The sequence below is a fragment of the Carica papaya genome, chromosome 9, assembly GCF_054855325.1.
Source record: "Carica papaya isolate Zhongbai chromosome 9, ASM5485532v1, whole genome shotgun sequence".
In the NCBI taxonomy this organism is placed as follows: domain Eukaryota; kingdom Viridiplantae; phylum Streptophyta; class Magnoliopsida; order Brassicales; family Caricaceae; genus Carica; species Carica papaya.
In genome coordinates, this window is record NC_142317.1 from 18764665 (window position 1) to 18789218 (window position 24554).

At 34.0% G+C, this 24554-nt stretch overlaps 1 long non-coding RNA gene across 2 annotated transcripts; it reads right to left on the bottom strand.

Moving 5' to 3' along the window:
* Window positions 1-15026: 15026 nt before the first annotated feature.
* On the bottom strand, window positions 15027-21334 carry LOC148240145 (uncharacterized). 2 transcript variants are annotated; one of them, XR_015816311.1, is made up of 2 exons: window positions 16926-21334; window positions 15027-16755 (listed from the first exon to the last, which is right to left on the bottom strand). It is a non-coding gene; the product is annotated as an uncharacterized LOC148240145 (long non-coding RNA). The 2 variants fall into 2 exon arrangements; XR_015816310.1 differs by having other exon boundaries at window positions 15027-16765.
* Window positions 21335-24554: the final 3220 nt, after the last annotated feature.

Sequence of the window (24554 nt, forward strand, 5' to 3'; positions counted from 1 at the left end):
GGCACAACTTTTTAAATTGCGTTGTGACCCTCCGGTTTTTGATTTTCTTTTCAAAAACACCCCCAGAACCCAAATTTTCACCCTTTTTCCCAAAATCAATTTCAATTAAATCTCAAAAATAATTTTACCCTATTTTATCATTATTATTATTTTTATTTTCATTAAATTAAATTAAATTAAAACCTTATAAATTAAATATTAAAAATTTAAACTAAAATTCTAATATATATTAAAATAAATAAGAAAAAAATAAAAAATAAAAATAATAATTTGGGTGTTACAATTCTCACCCCCAAAGAAATTTGGTCCCCCAAATTTGCCTCTTTCTCTTGGTCGAACAAATGGGGATACTGGGCTCTAAAATTTGATTCTAGCTCCCAGGTAGCCTCCATGGGCGTGTGGTTCTGCCACACGACCTTTACAAATGATATTTCCCAGTTGCGGAGTATCCTGCTCTTTCGGTCTTTGATACCGACTAGTACTTCTTCATAAGATAAGTCCTCTTGGAGTGGAAGCGGTTCATGAGCCAAGACATGAGAAGGGTCCAGGTTGTACTTACGTAGCATGGATACGTGGAACACGTTGTGGACTCTGGAGAGCTCTTGAGGCAGTGCTAGTCTGTAGGCAGCAGTACTAATCCTGTCTAAGATTTCAAAGGGTCCAATATATTGGGGGTTTAATTTTTCTCTCCTGCTGAACCTACTAATTCCCTTGAAAGGAGTGACCTTAAGAAACACCCGGTCGCCTTTCTCAAACACTAGGTCTCTCCTCCGGGTATCTACATAACTCTTTTGCCTACTCTGAGCTGTCTGAATGTTCTTTCTGATTTTAACTATTTTAGACATGGTCTCCTCTACCAACTCCGGGCCGAACAATCTTCTATCGCCCACTTCCTCCCAACAAATCGGTGATTTGTACGGGCACCCATATAACGCCTCATATGGAGCCATGCCGATGCTAGCTTGGTAGCTGTTGTTGTAGGCAAACTCTATCAGGGGTAGATGGTCGTCCCAATGGCCCCCAGAGTCCAGGACACAAGCTTGGAGCATATCCTCAAGCGTACGAATTGTCCTCTCCGATTGTCCATCAGTCTGGGGATGGAAGGCAGTACTAAGAGATAGCTTTGTTCCCACTTTTACTCCAGGATTGGTAAAGGCTGAAGTAGCCCACCTGGGCGCTGATGCTCTACCTTGACCTGCTGACATACCAAGCATTTAGATACAAAGTCGCTATGTCTCTCTTCATCCCATTCCATCAAAACTGGGGTCGCATGCTTTGGTATATTTTGGTGCTTCCTGGATGCATGGCAAACTTTAAACTATGGAACTCTGTCATGATATCTCTTTTTAACTCACTGTCATCTGGGACACACACCCTATCTTGGAAACGGAGTAATCCATTGGCAAAGATTCAAAATTCTGAGCTCACTCCCTGTTCTGCATCCTTCTTGTGGGCTACCAGGGCGGGGTCGACTGAGTGGGCTTCCCTTATTCTCTGGATTAACTTGGGCTGGACTGTCAGGCGGCCCAAACATGTGGCTCTCCTCAAGTCCTGGAGTTGAACCTGTTGTGTGGCCTTAATTTGCCTGCATTCTGAAACCATCAAATGGGCTAAGATACCTGCACTTTTCTTGCTGAGAGCATCTGCTACCACGTTGCCCTTACCCGGAAGGTATAAGATATCACAATCATAGTCCTTAAGGAGTTCCATCCACCTTCTCTGATGCATGTTGAGATCCTTCTAAGTGAATATGTGTTTCAAACTCTTATGATCGGTATAGATCTGAAAGGTCTCTCCGTATAAGTAGTGGCACCAGGTCTTCAAGGCATGTATGATTGCGGCAAGCTCCAAGTCATGGGTGGGATAATTCTTCTCATGATTCTTTAACTCCCTAGACCCATATGTTATGACATTTCCATGCTACATCAGGACACAACCCAGGCCTAGATAGGAGGCATACTATAAACTGTATATCCCCCTGATCCACTCGGTAAAGCTAGTGCAGGTGTAGTAGTCAGCCACTTCTTTAATTCTGAAAAACTTCTTTCGCAGTCCTCATTCCACTCAAATTTGGCATTTTTCTTCGTGAGTCGAGTTAAAGGAGCTGCTAGGCTGGAGAATCCTTTAACAAACCTGCGGTAATAACCTGTCATCCCCAGGAAACTCTGGATTTCCTTAACTGATGTCAACTTCTCCCAGCCAAGTACCGTTCAACCTTTTTGGAATTCACTGATACTCTTTCCTTCGATATGATGTGTCCTAGGAAGGCGATCTGCTCAAGCCAAAATCCGCACTTACTCAACTTTGCATATAACTTCTTGTTTTTGAGGACCTGCAAAACTTGGGCAAGATGGTGAGCACATTCTTCTCTACTTTTTGAGTAGACTAAGATGTCATCAATGAACACGATAACAAATTGATCCAAGAACTCTCTGAAGACTCTGTTTATCAGATCCATAAAGATTGCCAGGGCGTTGGTTAGCCCAAATGGCATGACCAGGAACTCATAGTGTCCGTACCTGGTTCGAAAAGTCGTCTTGGGGATGTCTTCTGTTCTTATCTTCACCTGATGGTAATCTGATCGCAGGTCTATTTTAGAGAAGACTTGTGCACCCTGCAGCTGATCGAAGAGGTCATCAATTCTAGAAAGGGGATATTTGTTCTTGACCGTAACCTTGTTCAATCCTCTGTAATCAATACATAGTCTCAATGTTCCATCTTCCTTCCTTGCAAAAGTGACTCCAGCACCCCAAGGGGACACACTGTGTCTAATAAAACCACTGTCTTGCAATTCAGTGATCTGTTTCCTAAGGTCTTCCATCTCAATGAGGCTCATGCGGTAAGGAGCAACCGAAATGGGCTTGGTGCCTGGCTGTAAGTCTATAGTGAACTCGACTTCCCTGTCCACTGGCAGTCCGAGTAGTTCGTCCAGAAACACATCTGGAAAGTCTCGGACTACCGGAATCTCTCGGATATAAATTTCCTTCTTGGGCTTGCCTAGTTAGAGAAAATAGCAAGATTAAGGTACTAAAAAATTAAGAAAACTTATCATCAAGGAATAAGTACTAAATGATTTTATTAATTTGTAAATGGCTCCTCATTGGGAGGATTAAATACAACCTTCTTGTTAAAGCAATCTATGGTGGCGGGATGCGCCGCTAACCAATCCATTCCTAAGATTACATCAAAATCCTCCGTGTCTAACCCTATCAGGTCTACACTCAGTTTTCTATTTGCTATCTCTACGGTACAAGCCCTGTAGATAACTTCCCCAAATAGTGTTTCACCCCAACAGTAGACACAAATAACAATGAATCAAGCTTATCAGGTGATACATTAAGTTTGGAAGCAAAAACATGTGAAACAAATGAATGCGATGCACTAGTGTCAAATAAAACATGAGCAATATGGTCACAGATAGTGTACATACCTTGTATCACGTTCGGGTCGGCGTCGGCATCCTGCTAGGTAAGGTTGTAAACCCTGCCCTGAAAAGGAGGTCTTCTTTGGTTCTAGTTCCTCGGGCACTCTCTCGCATAGTGCTAGGCACTGCCACATATGCACCAGGTGTTGTTGAGGTGGTAGCATTGTCGGTCCCCGTGATCCCTGCCACAGTGCTGGTAGATCTTTCCACGTGCTGCCCCTGGAGCCTGAGGAGGGGCCTGGATCACTTGTCTGGGCCTCTTATTTGGTTAGACCGGCGCAGTGGGTGCTGGTCTACGGGGTGAAGCTGAGGGTCGGTGACTCCTTACTGACTGAGGACGGATGTTGAAACTCCTCTCCACAATCTGTGCCTTTGCTAGAACAGCTGAGTATGTCTTGAGCTCTAGTACCAATAAGTGTTGCTTGATTTCTTGGTGGAGGCCCCACTAGAATCTCCTAGCCTTCCTGCCTTCATCCATCAATATCTACGGGGAGTATTGGCCCAGCTCTAGGAACTTACTGGCATATTCCAATACCATCATGTTTCCCTAAACCAGTTGAACAAACTCCATCTCCTTCAGGTGTCGGATGTGCTCAGGGAGATACTCCGCATGGAAGGCCGCTAAGAACTACTCCCAGGTGGCTGGTATAGGCAGGGTGGCCTGCTTGAGCTCCCACCAACGACCTACTTCCCCTACCAGCATGTAGGAAGCAAGGGCAGCTCTTTGCTCAGGAACCACTCCCAAGGTCTTGAAAGCTCTCTCAGTCTCCACCAACCAGTACTGGGCATTTTCAAAAGAGGATCCCCCTTCAAAAGTGGAAGGGTTTAGTCTCCTGTACCTCTCTTTGTAGCTTGGGTCGATCAAGGAAGGAGCTGGGTCCCGTGGAAGAGGGACTGGGCCCGGCTGGGGATAGATTGGGGGGCCCTGTGGTGGCGCCTGCTGATATGGTGGAAGCACCGGATTGTACTGTGGCAGTGCCGGGCAGTACGGTGGCTGGGGCACTGGTTCATACTACAGCGGTGGTGTCGGGTGGTACTGTGGTGGAGCAAGTTCATGCCGGGGTGGCTCGGGATCCGCTTGCTATAGCAGTGGCTCAACACGTGGTAGTGGGAGAGGTTCAGGAAACTCACTTCTCTCCTCTCGACCTTGCTGGGCGGCCATGATCCTTTCCAGCATCTCAAATATTATGTCCACATCTTTTCGAAGTGAATCATCCCGGGCTGCTCGGTTTAATAGGGGTCTTCCTCTCCTCATTTCTTTGCACCTGTATTTCACACAGAAGAGTTGAGTAACGATTTATCGGTGGGTATTTCTCTAAGCATTATTGTGTATGGGATGAGTCCGAGGAACGCGGCTCTGATACCAACTATAACGGCCCCAGAAATTTAAATGAAGATGTATGTATAAAAAATCTGAAATACGAAAGCAAAATAAAAATTTTGATTAACATCCCTTACACAATAACCAAAAACGTATTCAACATATGAGCTACACTAGCCCAGTAAAGACATCACACTATCTCACTGCCACAGAAGTAAAGGTTGGTAGAAAACAAAAACAACCAATGGAGCATAATTTATAACAAACTCATTTATTAATAATAAAAACCATTACTGTCCACTTACCTTGGTGAGATTTGTGAAAATAACATATGAAGACAATAGCATTATAACCATCATAAAATCATATACACTTAGTAACATAGCACATGTCATACGTTTGCACTTCAATAATCAGGCAACAAATTTGCTCTTTTACCAGCCTACTAGTATCCATGGGGATCCATAGGGGTCCCCGCTACGCGTGAACCATTAACATTAATAAACTGATTCCAGGGCCGGGCTCGGGAACCACGTCTTCCTGATATGAAATGGTTAAGTAAGGAATGAGCTACACTAGCCTAGTAAAGACATCACACTATCTCACTACCACAGAAGTAATGGTTGGTAGAAAACAAAAACAACCAATGGAGCATAATTTATAACAAACTCATTTATTAATAATAAAAACCATTACTGTCCACTTATCTTGGTGAGATTTGTGAAAATAACATATGAAGACAATAGCATTATAACCATCATAAAATCATATACACTTAGTAACATAGCACATGTCATACTTTTGTACTTCAATAATCAGGCAACAAATTTTCTCTTTTACCAGCCTACTAGTATCCATGGGGATCCATAGGGGTCCCCGCTACACGTGAACCATTAACATTAATAAACTGATTCTAGGGCCGTCCCCATACCCCGTCCGGTATGGGCACCAAAACCATAAACCTCTATACCCCGTCCGGTATAGGCGCCAAAACACATAAGGTCTCCATACCCCGTCCGATATGAGAGACCACGTTCTCGGTAGGGTTTCCTACGAACCCGGTCCGTCCACCATCTCCCAAGATATCTAGTCAGGCTGTCCACATTATCCAGTTATCAATTCACATAACCTTTTTCTCATTTTCCTTTTTCTCAATTTTCCAATCATACACAAACACGTAAACCAATAATAACACCAAACAAAAAAACACAACATCGGGTTCACCATAATTCAAACCATAATAAAAGAAACCATGATTCATGCATACAAAACCATAAAATAAATACATCAAATACCATACTACATTTAATACTGAAAAATAGATCAAACAACAACTGACCAACAATATATCAGATTCGAGTTCCATTGGCAACCTCAATCAATTATACATATCTATAAAGTCATAAAATACTGTTTTATCATTTATTAGGCTTTAATACCGTGATAGGAAATAGGGTGAGAGATCCTTACTTGTTTCGGGATCTAAAATTGGCTCTACACTGCGCCTACGGGCTGTCCCTAAATTCCCTGAATTTTCTCTGGGAAACTGAAACGCACTACCGGTACCTGCACGTGTTCCAAAAACCCCAAATCAGACCCAAGGCCCCTTTTCGATCAATATCAGAATTTTGGCACGACGGTTTCGCCGTGCTCCAGTGACGGCACTGTTGCCCGCGGTAGTGATCTCCATCAGGTTGGTCGTTTTCGGCCGAATTCGGCCAAACTTGCATTGGTTCCTGTGATAAAACAACCCTATAGCCCTCAGTGAGCCAAAAAATCATGAAAAACTGAGACTTACCGATGGCAGAGCTCTCGGGTGCAGCGGCTTCTCCGGCGTGAGTCGCGGTTTGATGTTTTGCTCCGGTCAACCTGTATAGAAAAGGACGGTGATCACAGTGGTGTAAAAATTGCATCAAATGGGAACTGGAAAGGGCTTCATCAGAGAAGAAAACTGAAGGAAGCCGCTGTGCCGCTGGACTTCGGCGGTGTTTTCTAGCCGATTGGCCGGTGGTTTGGCTCCAATTTGGTCATAGGCAGATTCAGCTTCAAAAAATGAGCCAAAGGGAGAAAATTTACCTTGTTTAGCGATCGAAAAACCCTCCGGTGCGGTGGCGGGTGGCGGCAGCCGGCTCCTCCGGCGACTGGTTCTTCTTTTCCGGCAAGGGCACTGGCGGCTAAGGTTTGTGGTCGGGTGTGGGTGAGGTTATTTATAACCTTTTCTTTTTAATCTCAACCGTCCATCACGATTTAATCTGAGCTGTCCAATCGCGATTAAAATAGAAATAAATCTGGGCCATCCATCGCGATGTGATCTGGACCGTTCGCATGCGTGAGATCTGAGCCGTCCGTGCGCGGGAGATCTGGGCCGTCCACATGCGTGAGATCTGGACCGTTTGATCGCGTGTACGCGGATTGCTCACGTGGCCCCGTCCGCGTGGTCTTCCGCATCAGCTTCCTCGCCATGCAGCGTATTGTGGTTGGCCAGGGCCACTAACTTAGCTGCTAACGTGGCTGCTGACGTGGCACAACTTTCCTAAATTGCGTTTTGACCCCCGGTTTCTAATTTTCTTTTCAAAAACACCCCCATAACCTAAATTTTCATCCATTTTTCCCAAAATCAATTTCAATTAAATCCCAAAAATAATTTTACCATATCTTATCATTATTATTATTTTTATTTTCATTAAATTAAATTAAATTAAAATCTTATAAATTAAATATTAAAAAATTAAACTAAAATTCTAATATATATTAAAATAAATAAGAAAAAAATAAAAAATAAAAAAAATAAATTGGGTGTTACAGTAATTGTGTTTTTCTTAGATGATTTTATTTATGATAAATTACTAATTATATGGATAAATATAAAATTATCACTACAGCTGAATGGCTTCAATTGCCTTCACACATCTCACAGGGAGCTTCATAAGAAGAACGAACTTGATATGTTTGTTCCTGATCCATACAAGATTAAGTTCAACAAGATATTAGGTTACAAGTTTGATGAGGATAAAATAGAGCTAGTGAAGTTGTTTTTTAGGAAAACAATCAACTTGGAAATTTCGTTCCTGTAACTCCTAAAAAAAATGCTCTTAAAATTGATCGTAATATTATATATTATTATTGCAAGCTTTTCTATTCCTTGAGAGCATCGAGAGAAGCTCGAATATCTGTTCATGAGTCTTCCAACAATATTGATAATCTATTGATTTAAATTTGACATATGTATGTCTATTTACTATTTTTTTTAATGAACTAGGATAAATGAATCTAATTCACATAGTTAAAGCATATTATATTGAATTACTAATGAGATATATTACTTCAATATTAGTCATCCTATCAGAAGAACTATTTTGTTTCAAAGAGTGATAAGATGTTATATAACAGAAATAGTTTGTAGTGATAGCCAAAAGTTTATAGTTACTTCAATAGAACTTTGAAAAAATTTCTTTTGCTTGTTTTACCATTTATATGGGATATACTAATTTTTTAGGCTGAGACGATCTTTGACCATATACCATTCTTTGGTGGTGGCTTACTACCTGTAACACCCCGAAAACCTTCGTTCTTAAATTGTAATGTGAACCCCTATTTGTTTTGGCCCTAAGGCCCTTTAAAACTCCTTAATATTTCATAATTTTAATTTTTTGAACGATTATCATATTTCGTATTTTATTTAATTAAATAATTCTTAAAACTTATTAGTTTGTTTTGTCATAAGAAAAATTGTATTATATTGTTATTTAAAATAAATTTAAGGAAAAAGGGAGAAAGAGGTGGAAACATTCCGTGGGAATGCCCGTGGGAATGATCCTTCCCGCGCGGGCTCTACACGCCGCGCATGTGGCCAGCACAGGACATGCGCATTGTGAGCACAACCTATCCTTGCAGGGTGAAAGGCAAAGTTTGTGCATGTGTCCCATCACGTGTAGGCCTATCGTGCAAACAACGCACGCACAGGGCTCGTCACCGTCGCTTGGGTGATGTACTACTATCGTTTGGGTGATGTGCCTCCATTTTTTGTACCGTCACCATGTCACATCATCCATTCATCGATCACATCCGTCACTCATCACATCACATGTTTCCAATTGACTTTCTCTCTCCTCACCAGATTTTACACTTGGTGCAAATCCGATGGTCCCCATTTTTTTAAATAGGGACCCTACCCTTTACTATTTTCTCATCACTTCCATTCCATTTTTCCATCCTTCAAGAGCTTAGAGAGAGAGGGAGAGGAGAAGAAGAAGAAAAAGTGTAGGAAACATCGAGATTTCGGTAAAAAATTTAGTATTTACTTTTAAACATCGTAAGGAGCATTTCTAGAATAAAAATTAATGATGTTTAAATTTATGATTTGCATGGTTAAATTTTATGCCTAAACGAAGTAATTTTACATGATAATGCATACTTTATGATCATATATGAAGTTATTAAATTGCATGTGTAATTTATATGATTTGATGCTTGAAATAAATGTTGATATATGATGCTATTGACGATAAAAAAAAAGATTAAGCATAAAATGATGTATAGACATGAGAAATATGTATTGGTATTGGCATGCATAATTTATAAAGTGTTTTATTAGGCTTTTTATCTCTTAGAAGTTTTTGTTTCTCTCCCATCTGGTCTAAAAATACGTGACAGGACCGCTCCCTGTAGATGATAGCATACCCTCAGACGAGAGTTGACGCGATATGATTGTAGGGGTCATAGCTGGCGAAGTACGACCATGGTCATAGATCGTGTCATGGTGTGGTAAGCCGTATATGTGTTGTTAGTTTAGCAAGCCACAAATTACTGTTATAAATGAAATGAATTGGTCATTCCACATGCGTAGTTGGAAATTCGTATTGTCTTCAATAGATGGAAGTCGGAACGACTTCACGAAGAATGACATGAAAAATAGTGCATATCATGATTTTTTTTATTTTCTCTATTTTTGGCATGATATATTTGATTGATATGATATGACTATGATATGATGGGTTTAATGATTTTTTTAATAAAATAAATTATTTTCATAATTTAATAAAGGACCCGGACAGGACTCTTGATGGTAAGTAGTGATGATACTTTAAATTATCTTTAAAATCTTATGATATTATTTAAATATTATTTTTCTTATTTAGTATATAGAACTCACCCCTTTCCACGCCCCCCTAGATGAGGAAGATAGTGAGGAACCAATCACAGACCTATCCTTTGAAGTCTTTGAGGATCCCGTGGATACATAAATCTTTTTGAGTGCATGACTTGTCCTTTTAAATAATGATAGAAGTGGCCTTTTTGTATTTTAATATTTTGTATTTTGTTGCCACTTCTGGCCTTAGTTATATATGTAATTGGGAACTCATATATTTTATAAAGGATTTGTAATAAATTACTCCGCTGCATACATTTAACTATCATGCACTCATAATATATTTCTATATCTGGCACCCTTATGCTTTTATTAGCATTTGGGATGTCACAAATGGTATCAGAGCAGTTAGCGGAACAATCCCTTACAACAGAGGCTGTAACTAGGAAAAACCTTTCTAAAATACTCAAGAAATATATTATCTTTCAAAAACTAGACAACCAACTCATGTCTTCTTTTTCTTTTGTAGGAATGATGCGAGGAAGACTATCTATAGAGCCTACTAAAAGATCTGAGGCCCAGGATCATCTGACCAGGGCCGAGTTTACCAAACTCTTCCGAGCCATCCAAGGTCTAACTATAGCTGTAGGACAAAACCAAGCCAACCCTTGCCAACATCCTTCTACCCCTGAATACCGACCAGTTGAAAGTTTTATCTCCTACAATATAACAGAATTTAAAAAACTTAACCCACCCCACTTTGAAAGAGGCCCCGACCCCTTAGTGGCTAAAGCTTGGATCCTGCAGATAAAGAAACTTTTCTTTATCTTAGACCTAATTGAGGAGAAAAAAGTTCTCCTAGTAGCCTTCATGCTAATTGGTGAAGTCGAACATTGGTGGCGACTTAAAGAGGAAGTCCTATCTCATTAGTAATTCAATTTAATATGCTTAAACTAAGCGTATTTGATTCATTTATCATAGTTCGTTAAAAAAATAATAAATGGACTATTTTATGTCAAATTTAAATCAAGAGATGATCAGTATTGTTCGAAGGCTCATAAACAGATGTTCAAGCTTGTCTTGATGCTCTCGAGGAATAGAAAAGCTTGCAATAATAACATGTAACATTACGATAAATTTTAAGAGCATTTTTCTTAGGAGTTACAATAACAAAATTCCCAAGTTAATTGTTTTCCTCAGATAAAACTTCACCAGCTCTATTTCATGCTCATCAAACTTATAATATGATATTTTATTAAACTTAATCTTGTATGGATCAGGAACAAACATATCAAGTTCGGTCTCCTAGTGAAGCTCCTAGTGAGATGTGTGAAGGAAATTAAAGCCATTCAGCTGTAGTATTAATTTTTGTTTTATCTATATAGTTAGAAATTTATTATAAATAAAATCATCCAAGGAAAACACATCTACAATGGAAAAGGATGTTGCTATGGATGGCACAAGGGAAGCCTTATCGAATGGATATGAGTTCAACATTGTATTTGGTCCCCTAATATTTTGCTGGTATAGATCTTCTCTAAAACTTCCTCCTTTAAACCTTATGATCCGAGATTTAGACTGTAGAAAATATTAACATTAAACATCTAGATTTTATATTTGTGCTTGAAGAATAAGAAGAATGGAAAGAATTTTTTTTTTTCCTTTCTTCAAATGAATGGAGGTTAAGTGCATACCATTGATTTTAATCTATAATAAACAACCTAATATGTTATGTAGGCTTTGGAAAACATACTTTTTGCTATATTTCTTTGTTGCACCAATCAAGAAAACAGAGTTTAATTGAAGAATAAGTGAATTGTGATGGGACAATAAATGACATACGGTTGAATATTTTATATTGGTCGGGAAAAATGTAGATTTTATTATACTACAACTTATAAAATCTTTGAACTTAAATGAAGAATCTATTGCTATTTGGAAAGTGGTTTCATTTTTTGAAATCTTTAACTTAAATGAAGAATCCATCACTATTTGAGCACGATTTTATTAGATTTATGTGATATTTTACTTAATATATATAAAATAATTAAAAATATTAATTTGATTAATTCTATGATCGCCAACTATGTTAAAATTAACTTTTCAATTTTAATCCATGCGCTAAAGAACTTATTCATCATTTATTATTTTGAAGGTTAAATAAGGCAATTCCATTGAGATAATGATAGAAGTTTATCACCACATATAAGGTAAAAAGCCACGTTACACAAAACATCAATTATACTTTACAATAAGGTGATTAGTTATTTTAATGCATTATCTCTACTTTAAATCATGTATTTATATTGTAATATATAAAGATTAGTTATTAATTAATCTTAGAAATATGATCTAATTGTTAATGAAAATTTTGAAATACCCTTTAGTATCCTACTTAAAGTATAGTGTAATATAAAAACATAAGTCGATAATGATAGTAATATAAAATACATAGAGAAGGTACCAACTTTTCATGATACTTCTTCTTTGCATCAATCAAGAGGGCTAACTAATTATTGAAAAATAATTACAGTGTGAGAAGAGAATAAATGTGTAGGGTTGATTATTTTATATAAGCTGTGAAAAACATAAGTCTTATTTTATACTATAACTTATGAAATCTTTGAACTGAATAAAGAATCATAAACTATTTAAAGTAAATAAAGAATTGTCGCTATTTAAAATTTTATTTCTTCAGTAAAAAATTCATGATTATTTGGGACGTAATTTTATTATACTTATTGTATATTTTACTTACGTTATATAAAATGCTTATTAACATTGGTTTTATTAGTTATATGGTTGCCATTATAGTACCAGATTAGTCTCTTCAAATAAAATTTACTTTTGAATTTAATCTTTGCATGAAAGAACTTATTAGCCATTTACGTTGAAAAGTAAGAAACAATTTTGTTGAGATAATGTTAAAAGTTTATCACATTGTAATATATTTTTTAAAATTATAAGCAACAGAAACTCGACTTCTAGTCTTTTTAATCTAAAAACTCCTATAACAATTGATATAGTTTAAAACGCTCTTTTTAATTTTTAGAAGATGAGTTTTATGGGAATTCAGACTTTTGGATGAAGATGGTGAGTCCTATTGGAAAAATAAAGCTTAAAAGAAAAAGTGAAAGAAGGAAAATGAGATAGATTGAAATAGCTTTGAATGTTTTCTGCTAACTATTTTTAATTTTCATAATTTGTCTTTTGAAGACCAACTTAATGATAACGGTTAATCAATTCTACCCTTTTCACATTTCTTTACCATACTGTATCTACATATGTATATACAGTTATTACCTTGATAATTGATTAAAATTAGATAATTAAGTGTAAGTGCTTCAAAATATAAATAAATTTGTCGACCATACAAGCATGATACCATAAAGTTTTCTTAAAAAATTATAGAAATAAAACTTAGAGGATCACAATCACTTAATAATTTTTTATTTTAAATTAGTGTTTTAAGAACAAAAAATACATAATAAAAATTAGTTAAATTTTTAGATTCAAAACTACAGATGTTTCACATTTTTAATGTACACATATGGTATACATAAAAAAAGCATGTGGTAAATTTGTATTTATTTTTTTTATTTTGTCATAATACTATTATATAAAAGAACTTTATCAAAATCCTTACAAGATATCAAGATTCTGATAAGGTAGAAATTTGTAATATGTTACTGGATTTTTTTTGTCTTCAAATGCATTTGTTATTTTCAGAGAAACCAAAGTTTATTAAACAATTTGATATTTTTCTTAATATTCAAAAGTCTTAGCTTCATGAAAAATTTTATCATTTATTCTGTTTTTTTATTAAGTATGAATGCTTGATCAACATGATAAATTTTTATTTCATCCCTAAATTCTCATTATTTTTTCATTGATTGCATGGTTTTTATTAATTAATGTGATACATTTGTTTATTTCATTTGAAAAATTTAATATACTTCACAATAATATGATTAGTTATTTTAATGCAATATTTTTGTTTAAATCATATATTTATATACTAATATATAAAATTTGGTTAAAATCTAATATCGAAAATATGATTTAATTGTTAATAAAAATTCTAAAATACATTTTTACATCCAACGTTGTGTAATATAAAAAATATAAGATGATAATGACAACATTTTAAACTATAAACTAAAGGTTTATATGGTCACAATATTTAGCACATTGTGAGCCTTTTAAATTATTATATACTCGTACAAACTTTATTTTGTAATATTAACTTAACTTAATACTAATCTTGTAAATTTAATTAATTGATGTATTTGTAAGTTTTTTGAGTTAGCTTTAACTTATTACTGACCTCGTATGAAATTTTAAAAAGTAATTTTATATAAAAAAAATTATTTCAGCGCATGGTCTATTAAATCTTAAAAATAAAAAATTCATCCTCTTGTAAATTTTTCTATTCAAATAGTTAATTATTTCTCTCTTCCATAGCTCATAGTCAACATTTTTTTTCCTCACATTATGTTGTCTGTTAATTGATCAATAAAGATGTGTATAAATACATACAATTCACTTAGTACTCTCCGATCGTCATCAATCAGTTATCACTTTGGTTGCCATAGTCCATGTTCTTGAGTCTGAGGATCATGAATAGCAATAAATTTAAAAGTCCTCATACCACTGAACTTGGTTCCAAAATGGAACTCAAAATCATACCCAAAACCTAGTGACTCCCTTATTAACCTCAATATCCCTCCCATGAAATCAATGAACCGGATTTAATTGGATACTATGTTATTTGTGCTTTAGACCCTTTAATAATTTCTTAAATTTAATATTTTTTTTATTCCTTATTTATTTTACTAATATGTAAAATTATTATAATTTAATTACTTCAATGATTATTTAGATTATTATAGTAAATCATGTTATTTTGTTTACTTAGATTTTTAATTATATTCCTTTTTTATTAATTTAAATATTTATTTTATCTAAATTTAAATTTTACTTTAGTTTTATTTTTATTTTTATTTTTATTTTAATGCCACTATCACAATTACCTTACCCAATTTCCATTTCATATTACACTTAACCATTTACTAATTTAACTTTTACAAATTTCCATTTTTTTCCAATTTTTATTAATTTTTCTTTCCTAATTCTTTGTGACGGCCTGCAGTTCCCCAACGAGAAACCATACCGCCAAACACAACTGAACAAGAAGATACAACATAAAATTTTAAAATAAAAGTATAACAGAAGCTATTTATCCCTTGTACAACATGTAACATAATTTACGTTATGAAGTTATCGAAAACTGTAGAGTCCACAACTAGATTAAAACTCACCAAATGAAAACTAAACATGAAATTCCAATTTTGGCTCTATAAATTATCTCCATCGACTTTATTTGAAAAAAATTAGAATTTGAATGGAATGAGAAAAACAACGGGCTCAGTAAGTATATCGAATAGACAATACCCTAGGCATGCGACATACCTGCATACAGTCAATCAGAAATGTAAAAATTTTCTTTCCCTTTATATTTGAAAACCATGAAATGCAGATATATTTCATTTCCTATTTCATCTCTCATTGTTCCCCTTACCTTCCTTTTTATCTACCCTTTTCCCCGTTATTCTCCTTTACTAGTTATCTCTCAAAATTCATCTTTCTCATTATTTCCTCATTATCCCCCTAATTTCTTTCCTTTCATAATTCCCTAATTGTAACTACTCATATCGCACACTATTATCACATCACATCTATTTCCAAAACCATACTCATCTATCAGTTTCTCTCTAATCCATATTTATCCCACAAATCAACATATCAGAGTTTCTTACAAATTTATAGCCAAATCGAGACATCCGTAACCCCTCAACGGGTATCCCCGATTCTCGATTTGCTCTAACACAAATCATCAAATTAAAGTTATTAAAGTTTTAGAATTTTTTTTGAGATATAATGGGTGTATCTGTTATTCAATTGGTACCACTATGGGATCAGGATTCCCACTATCACAAGGGGATGGACATACAACCAAAACACACACGATGGTCAAAACAGTTCCTTGCCAAGTGACCCAAAACATAACACACACTCCAACCATGTCTAAAAGGATTTTCATCCACCCAAGGATAAGGTTCACCATACCGCTGAATTTCAGCATTATCAATCTTAAACTGGTTATCTCTAAATTTTTGCTTCTTCCAAGTTTTTGTTTTGTTTTATTTTTCTTATTATTCTAGTTAAGATTAATATTATTTATTTTTTTTTTCTAACAAACTAATTATATTTTCTAGAGACTTTGTACACTTTCTTAGTTAACCATACTCTATATCTCACACTATTTTAATTCTCTCAATTTGTCTTTTTTTCATCCTTATAGAACTCACTAACTCCCTTTAATCATACACTTTTCTGTTTATTGTAATTTATTTAGTTATCATTTTGTTTATTATTCATGTTTTAATGTTTTAATTATTTTTAGTTTTTAGTTTTATTAGTTTTATTTAGAATCCCTAATTTGATATAAGAATATGTATTTTTTTTGTTAATCTTATTTTATTTGTTAGAGTCATTTTATATGTTCATGATCTTATTGGTGAATTTGCACTATTATTAATTTTTTACTCAGACTATTCATCATACCATCAACCATCAACCATCAACCATATAGTATTTAAAACATGCAATATTCATTCAACAATCAAGCAACAAGCAAAATATTCAGTATCACCATTTTTCAATTTCTTTCACTTACTTGATTATCAATCCTGATTCCTCAATTTTATAAACCTTACTTAAAACTTAGTTAGGTTTTTGCTCGAAAACATTTTTGAAAACATGCAAATGTGGCTTCGGGATAGCTACTAGATATACTTACCTTCTCGGATGACTAAGGCATCGATTTACGCTCCTTTACGCTCTCCCCAATTCCATGGCCTACGTGAAGCTATATATCGATTATTAGATACCTTTCTTTTTATTGAAATAATTTTATAATTACTAATAACTCACATAGATTTCTAAGTCTAATTACTCAACTTACCTAAAATCAATTCTAAATCTAACTTAATGAATTAACACAAATATATGGGTTTTTCAGAATTTACCTTCAACGAGTTTGGGATTCCAAAAAGAGATACATCCCGCTTCGTTGTAGGAAGCGGTTGGCTTAGCATGAACCCCATGGTCATCAACACGGTAACCCAAAATGGTATCAGGTTGCAATTCTCTCCACCTCTCGTCTACCGCTCCAATGTTTTCCTCGTTCACAATCGAAATGCTACGAAATAAAAGGCAAATGATTTTACCTTCAAATTTGGGGTCCCCGAATACTGGAGCCACCACACACCACCATGTGCGTCACCGGAATAGTCACGCACTACCGTACGTGCCACCGTGATTAGTACGCACCTCCGCTCGATCCAACAGTAGATCAAGCCATGCCCTGCCTTTTTCTTCTCTTTTTTTTTCCTTCTCTCTTTTTTTTTTGTTTCTTTTCCTTTTTTTCTTTTTCATCTCTTTTTTTTTCCCTTTTTTTCCATTTTTTTTTTTCTTTTTTTTTTTTCATTTTCTTTTATTTTCTTTTCTTTTATTCTTTTTTTCTTTTTTTTTTCTTTTTTTCTCTTTTCTTTGTTTTTCTTTGTTTCTCTTTTTTCTACTTCTTTTTTTTTTCCCTCTTCTTCCCTTTGGTTGTTTCCTCTTTCCCCTGCCATGTCCACCATTGCCACCGCATTGGATTCCTCTGTTCTGCGAAACTGCCACACCCGAAGTCCCTTCTTTCCGACTGCACACATCGCACACTTCTCTCCTCTGCAGGATCGTTGCACATCGTGCCAATTGTTCAAATCTGCTTCCTCTCTTGGCTTCATCCGCCAAGGTAGAGGAATGTGTATTTTTTTGTTGATTTTATTTTATTTGTGAGAGTTATTTTATGTGTTCATAATTTTATTGGTGAATATGCATTATTATTAATATTCTACTCAAACTATTTAACTCATCATATCATTAACTATTATACAGTATTTAAAACATGCAATCTTCATTCAACAATCAAGCCACAAGCAAATGACAAATTAAAACATTGAGTATCACCATTTTCCTATTTCTTCCAACTACTTGATTATCAATGTTGATTCCTTAATTTTATAAACCTTACTCCAAACTTAATTAGGTTTTCATTTGAAAACATTTTTAAAAACATGCGAATGTGGCTTTGGGATAGCTACTAAATATATTTACAAACTTTGGAGTTAAAGGATTCTGATTTGAGTTCCAAACACTATCCAAATATTAGCAAAAACATGCATAGCAACTAAACCCTCTCGGGTTAGCGGTGAACCCAAGAGTTTCATGCAATCATATTACATGCTCATCTCATTTCTACAACTATTCAAGTTACTAAGGCAATTATTCAATTTAACTTTTCTTTGTTTTGTCTATTTGATTAATTACATAATTTCGTAAATAATACTTTCTTATCATTTTATATTAATCTAGCTTTAATTAATTAATAATTTCTTTAATTTATTTTATCTATTATTTATTCAATTCTAAAAGAAATCATTACAAATATTCTTTTCCTATTTTCTTAAATTATTTTCTTATATCATCTATTTTATTCATAACAAAATTTATTAATTTATTTACATATTTATTAAATCAAAATGATTTCCAAAATTTATTCCTTTTAGTATTTTAAATTACCTTTACCTATGTACTATAGATTATGGCTAATTAATCTACTTATCAATTACTTATCAAATCAAATTTAATTCTTATTAATTATTTATTCAATCAATTTGAATTCTCTGTAATTTTATATTCAATTAAATTCAACTCTACTAACTATCATAATTTACCTAATTCTTAAATTTTAATTTTTTTATTCTTCTCGTCCATATATATATATACACGTACACATACATATGCTTATATATTTATATACACATAACACATTCATTTATTATGACATATTTATATATGTATCATATTATTTTTTAAAAATTTATATCATAACATACAATTATATAATTATAATTATAAAACTTATAACATTACTTATATATATATATAAATATATAAATCTCCCTTCATTATCATTTATTTTTATGACATATATTTATATATTGTGTTAATCATACTTATCATCATTTAAACTCATTTATATATATATAAACTATACATACATATATTATTATATTAAGCACAAATACACCATATATAAACTATACATACATATATTATTATATTAAACACAAATACACCATGCATACATATATATATTTATAGTACACCCTTTTTTTATCTAAATTTATTTATTTATCATATTCTTCTACTCTTATAACTTAGACCATATTGTAAATTTTATGACTATGATTATAAAATTTATTATTGTTATTTAAATATATATATGCCTTCATACATTATTGTTTACATATATAAATACGTATTAAAACATAAGGATTATACATGCATATAAAATATTATTTTAATCATATATACCCATACATGCATTTATTTATACATAATTATATGTATATATATATTTATACATAATGCATGAAAAATATACATACACAATATATTTATATATTTACATATATATATTTTTGTTTCCCTTCATACATTTATATCAAATTCATGCAAATAAATTTATTTTCACATATTCATTATAATTTATATATGTATATCTCGTATGCACAATATTTATAAATATATATACACCATATATATATCATAGATAAATATATATACATATATATATGGATGTAACTTAATTTTTATCATCCTCTCACTTTTTTTTTTGAAAGAAAAAAGAAGAAATATTATTCACAAAGATATTAAGGGGGTATCACCAAAGTACACCAACTAGTTACAGATCAATTAAATGGTCCATGACCATCCCAAGATCCTCCTAATCATTGATATCATGACTTAACAAAATAGATCCAAAAGTCTGTATCTATCTATCTTTAACAAATGTAAAGTTAGTCTCAATGTCCTCAAATGCTCTCGCGTTCCTTTCCTTCCACACAACCCAAAAAATAGTAAGTGAAATTAGAAATAAAAAATGCCTATTCTTTTTACAAAAATCCACCCAAGACCATAATTCACTATTCACATTCTCAGCCAAAACCTAATTCAACCCCAACAGCCCTAACACAGAAATCCATAAGCTATGGGTCTCCGAGCACTGTAACAGTTAGTGGTTACAAGTTTCTTCATCCGATTTGCATAAGTAACATCTGTTAACCATAGTGATTCCTCTTTTTTTAAGCGTATCGATAGTCAAAATGCTGTCATTCACAGCTTTCCATTAAAAAAAGCCACTCTTGGCGGAGCTCTACTCTTCCAAATCTATTTGAAGGGTGCACCGTTGCTAAACTGCAGTTATCCCTTTTACACAGTATCATGTACATAGACCTCACTCAAAAGCCTTTCCTCTCATCAAGTTTCCACTTTCATATCTCTGGTATCATTTAGTTTTCTACTGTTAAGGCACCGTAACAAATTACAAAACTCATTAGTTTCACAATCCTGCAAATTTCTAATAATCTTTACATCCCAAATCCACCCCTCCCCCACCTTAACACAATTATCCCTCAACTTGGCCTCTTTATCACAAGCAATTTCATAAATTCTAGGATAGAAATCTTTAAGTTTGTAACAACTCATCCACTCATCATGCTAGAAACTGATATCTCCCTCATTCCACAGCTGCCACCTAACATAATCCATAAAGGAACCATTGTCATCACAAATTTTCTTCCATAGGCTCATTCCATGCACTCTAAATCTTCCCCTCCTACCTCTTTCCTTCTCCCAATTACCCCACCTCGACCTCAATAACTCCATCCACATCCTCCCCTCTTCAACAAACGGCCTCTATAACCATTTCTTTTGAAATGCACAATTTAACTCCCTAATGGGCCTCAAAGCCAGGCCCCCCTAACAAACCAATTTCTTCACCTGCTCCCACCTAATAGATGGTATTTTCTACTTCCCTCCTCATTACCCCAAATAAATCTACATTGGATTTTTTCCAACTTATTAGTAATGCTGATCGAGATGGATAAAATAGATAGATAATACATGGGTAAATTAATCAATGTGCTTTTTATTTAAAATAAAGCAAACCAAAAATGTATTTATTTTAAATATCATGCATGCCACTCTAAACTATTTAGGAAGAGAATCACTAAAGAAGAAAAAGAACTCACGTTTGGACGTTCGGAAGAAGAACTTACATGAGAGGGACGGCCACACGGTGGTTAGGCCACTAGCAGTGTCCCCTCTCAAATCTTTTTCTTCTTTTTGTTCCCTCCGTCATGCCAATCATCTCAATGCTCTCTCTTTCTCTTCCTCTCTTGTCTCTCCCTCTCCTCCTTATTCTTATTTTCTTCTCTTTTTATCCTTTCATTTGATGGATTGAAAGAGAGAGAAAAATGTTTTGTTTTGTATTTATATGATGGGGGAAGGGATAAGGATGATGAGGTGGTTCAATTAGATGATGTGGCAATCTAGGAGTGGGAGGGAATCTTCCCATTCATTTGCATGGTGGCCATGTGGCCTCACATTTCCTAATTTTTTTCCCATGTTTTAATCTCACATGCACCCTCTCTTATTTGATTGGTTCTTTCCATTATAGTGAATTTTTAATTCTAATTTGTTGTTTTTTTTCTTTTTTTTTGTTCTTATATATATTTTGTAATATTTAGTTTAATTAATTTACAAAATTTAATATTTTCTAATCAATTTTTAAGTCAATTAATTTTCTAACTTTCTTTCTAATTTAATTTTATTACTTTATTGATTTTAATATCTCCTAATTATTTTTCTAAAATTTATTTTGTTTTACTAATTACAAGTTTTAATATATATACATTAAAATATTTTCTTAATTTATTTTAATTTTTTAAATAATATTTTAATTCCCAAATAAATTACTTTTAAATTTAATTTGTTTTACATTTTTTTCTAATTTTCTCCCGAATTTTGCAAATAAAATTCAGAGTTCGATTTTCGGGCTGGTACAGTTTTTCCCCTTAAGAAATTTGGTCCTCCAAATTTTCATTTGCAATGACCCATAAACAACCATCCATGTACTCTGTTGGTATATTCGTGAACATATTTGAGTGGTTATAACATATTCTTTAAGGAAAATATTTTAGGTTGTGATATTCTCTTTTTTAACTCTTATATGTAAAATATTTTTGTTTAAGGGTATCTTTAATACCTAATTATTTTTATATTTTCCTAATGTCATGTTAATAGTTTTGTTATCATAACACGTGCTTTAGGAATTTCATTTGTAGGTGTGTTTCTTTGTTTCAGAGATTAGGTTTGATGGTATTTTATTCAAATTTTCTTGAAAATAATTTGTTTGGTTAACGAAGTATTGTTTCATCTACAACCATATTAAGCCTTAGGTTTCAGGTTTCTAATTTAATTCATTTGTTTCCTAACTTTCTTTTTAATTTAATTGGTTGTAATTGGCTCAGAGAGTTGTGGTATTGATGGTGATTAGGAATTCTTTTAGTAGTATATTAAGTCATTAGTTTTGTTACAAATTGTTATGTTTAGTTCTAGTTCTCGCAGGTACCCAACATGTTCCCAAGAATTCCAAGTGACTACTCTTAACTATGACATTAAGATACAAGTCACCAGTTTATCACACCATCAATTTCCTCTTTTTGGTTTGAAGAGAGAAATCATACCAATGTTGTTAGAGTTCAACACACTTCCACTGCCCCACTCTGATGAGATGCAGATAGGAAGTCTGCTGATGGTTGAATGTGAAAATATGCTCTTAAAGTCCTACCCCTCACTCACGAAATTTTATTTAGGAATGTTGGAACTATTAGGAGGAAGAATTTTAGTCAGGAATTATTTTGTTTTGGCTCCTAAGCTGATTTTTGGTACTGAGAAAAGAGTTTTAGAATACTTAAGGTCTCAGGTTATCTTAAAGAGATGTAAGGAGATTCTTAGAAAGAAAATTAGAATTGCTATAGGATTTCCATTGGACTTAGGGCTATTTTTCCTAGGAAGTGTTTGTTTAAAGGATTTTTTCTCGCCTTAGGAATTTTTCCTCATTGGGAAATTTTCCTACTCGAGGGATCATGGTTTCCTACTTGAGAAATTTTTTCCCGCTTGGGGGATATCTCACCCATTTGGGGGATATTTCTCCTGTAAAAGGGATTTTTCCCACATGGGAGACTTTTCCCACTTAGGGGGATTTCTCCCACTAGGGGGGTTTCTTCCATTAGGGAAGATTTCAACCAACATGGGGATTTCCTACCAAAAATAGGGAAAATTTCTCCAACATTAGGGACTTCTTCCACATGAATGATTTCTCATATGGGGGATTTTCTCCAATTGAGAAAAGTTCTCCCCCACAGTGGGAAATTCTATGTAGAAACCTAGCCCTAAGACTCCACAACACTTTGATACCTCATGCATAAGGGATGCACTAGGGTTACATTACTCTAATACCACCTGTGACAGCCTGCAGTTCTCCAATGAGAAACCATGCCACCAAACACAACTGAACTAGAAAATACAACATAAAATTTAAAAATAAAAGCACAACAGAAACTATTCCTCCCTTGTACAACATGTAACATAATTTACATCATGAGGTTACAAAATTCTGTAGAGTCCATAATTGGACTAAAACTCACTAGATGAAAACTAAAACATAAAATTCCTTATTTGGCTCTATAAACTATCTTCCTCGATCTGATTTGAAAAGGATTAAAATTTGAATGGAATGAGCAAAACAATGGACTCAATAAGTATATCAGATAGACTACACCCTAGGCATGCGACATACAAACATATAATCAATTAGAAATGTAAATCTTTTCTTTTTCATTATGTTTAAAAACCATTGAATGTAAAGAAATCCAATTTCTAACTTCTCCCTCATTTCTCCCTCCTAACTCTAACTAGTCTTTTCCTCTCACTATTCTCCTTTACTAGTTATCTCTCAAAATTTCCATTTCTCATTATTTTCTCACTATCCCCATAATAGCTTTCATTTCTTAATTCCCTAATTGTAACAACCCATATCACATACTATTATAACATCACATCTGGTTCCAAAACCATACTCATCCATTAGTTTTCCTCTAATCCATACTTATCCCACAAATTCGCATACTATAATTTCTTGCAAGTTTCTCATCAAATCGAGACATCTGTGGCCCCTCAGCAAGTATCTTCGATTATGCATTTGCCCCAACACAATCATCAAATTAAAGTTATTAAAGTCTTAGAGTTTTTTTTTAGATTGGATGAGTGTATCCATTATCCAATTGGTATCATTATGGGATCAAGATTCCCACTATCGCAACCAGATGTACACATACAGCAAAAACACACACATTGGTCACAGTAGTTCGTCACCAGGTGACTCAGAACATAACACACACCATAACCACGTTTGGAAGGGTTTCCATCCACCCAAGGATAGGGTTCACCACACTATTGAGTTTTAGTTATACCAACCTTAAATGGATTATCTCTAAATTTTTATTTCTTCCAAGTTTTTGTTTTATTTTTTTTGTTTTCCTATTCTAGTTAAGATTTATATTTATATTTTTCTTAACAAACTAATTATATTCCCTAGAGACTTTGTACACTTTCTTACTTAACTTTACTCTATATCTCACACTATTCTAATTCTCGTAGTTTGTCTCTTTTCGATCCTTATAGAACTCATTAAGTCCCTTTAA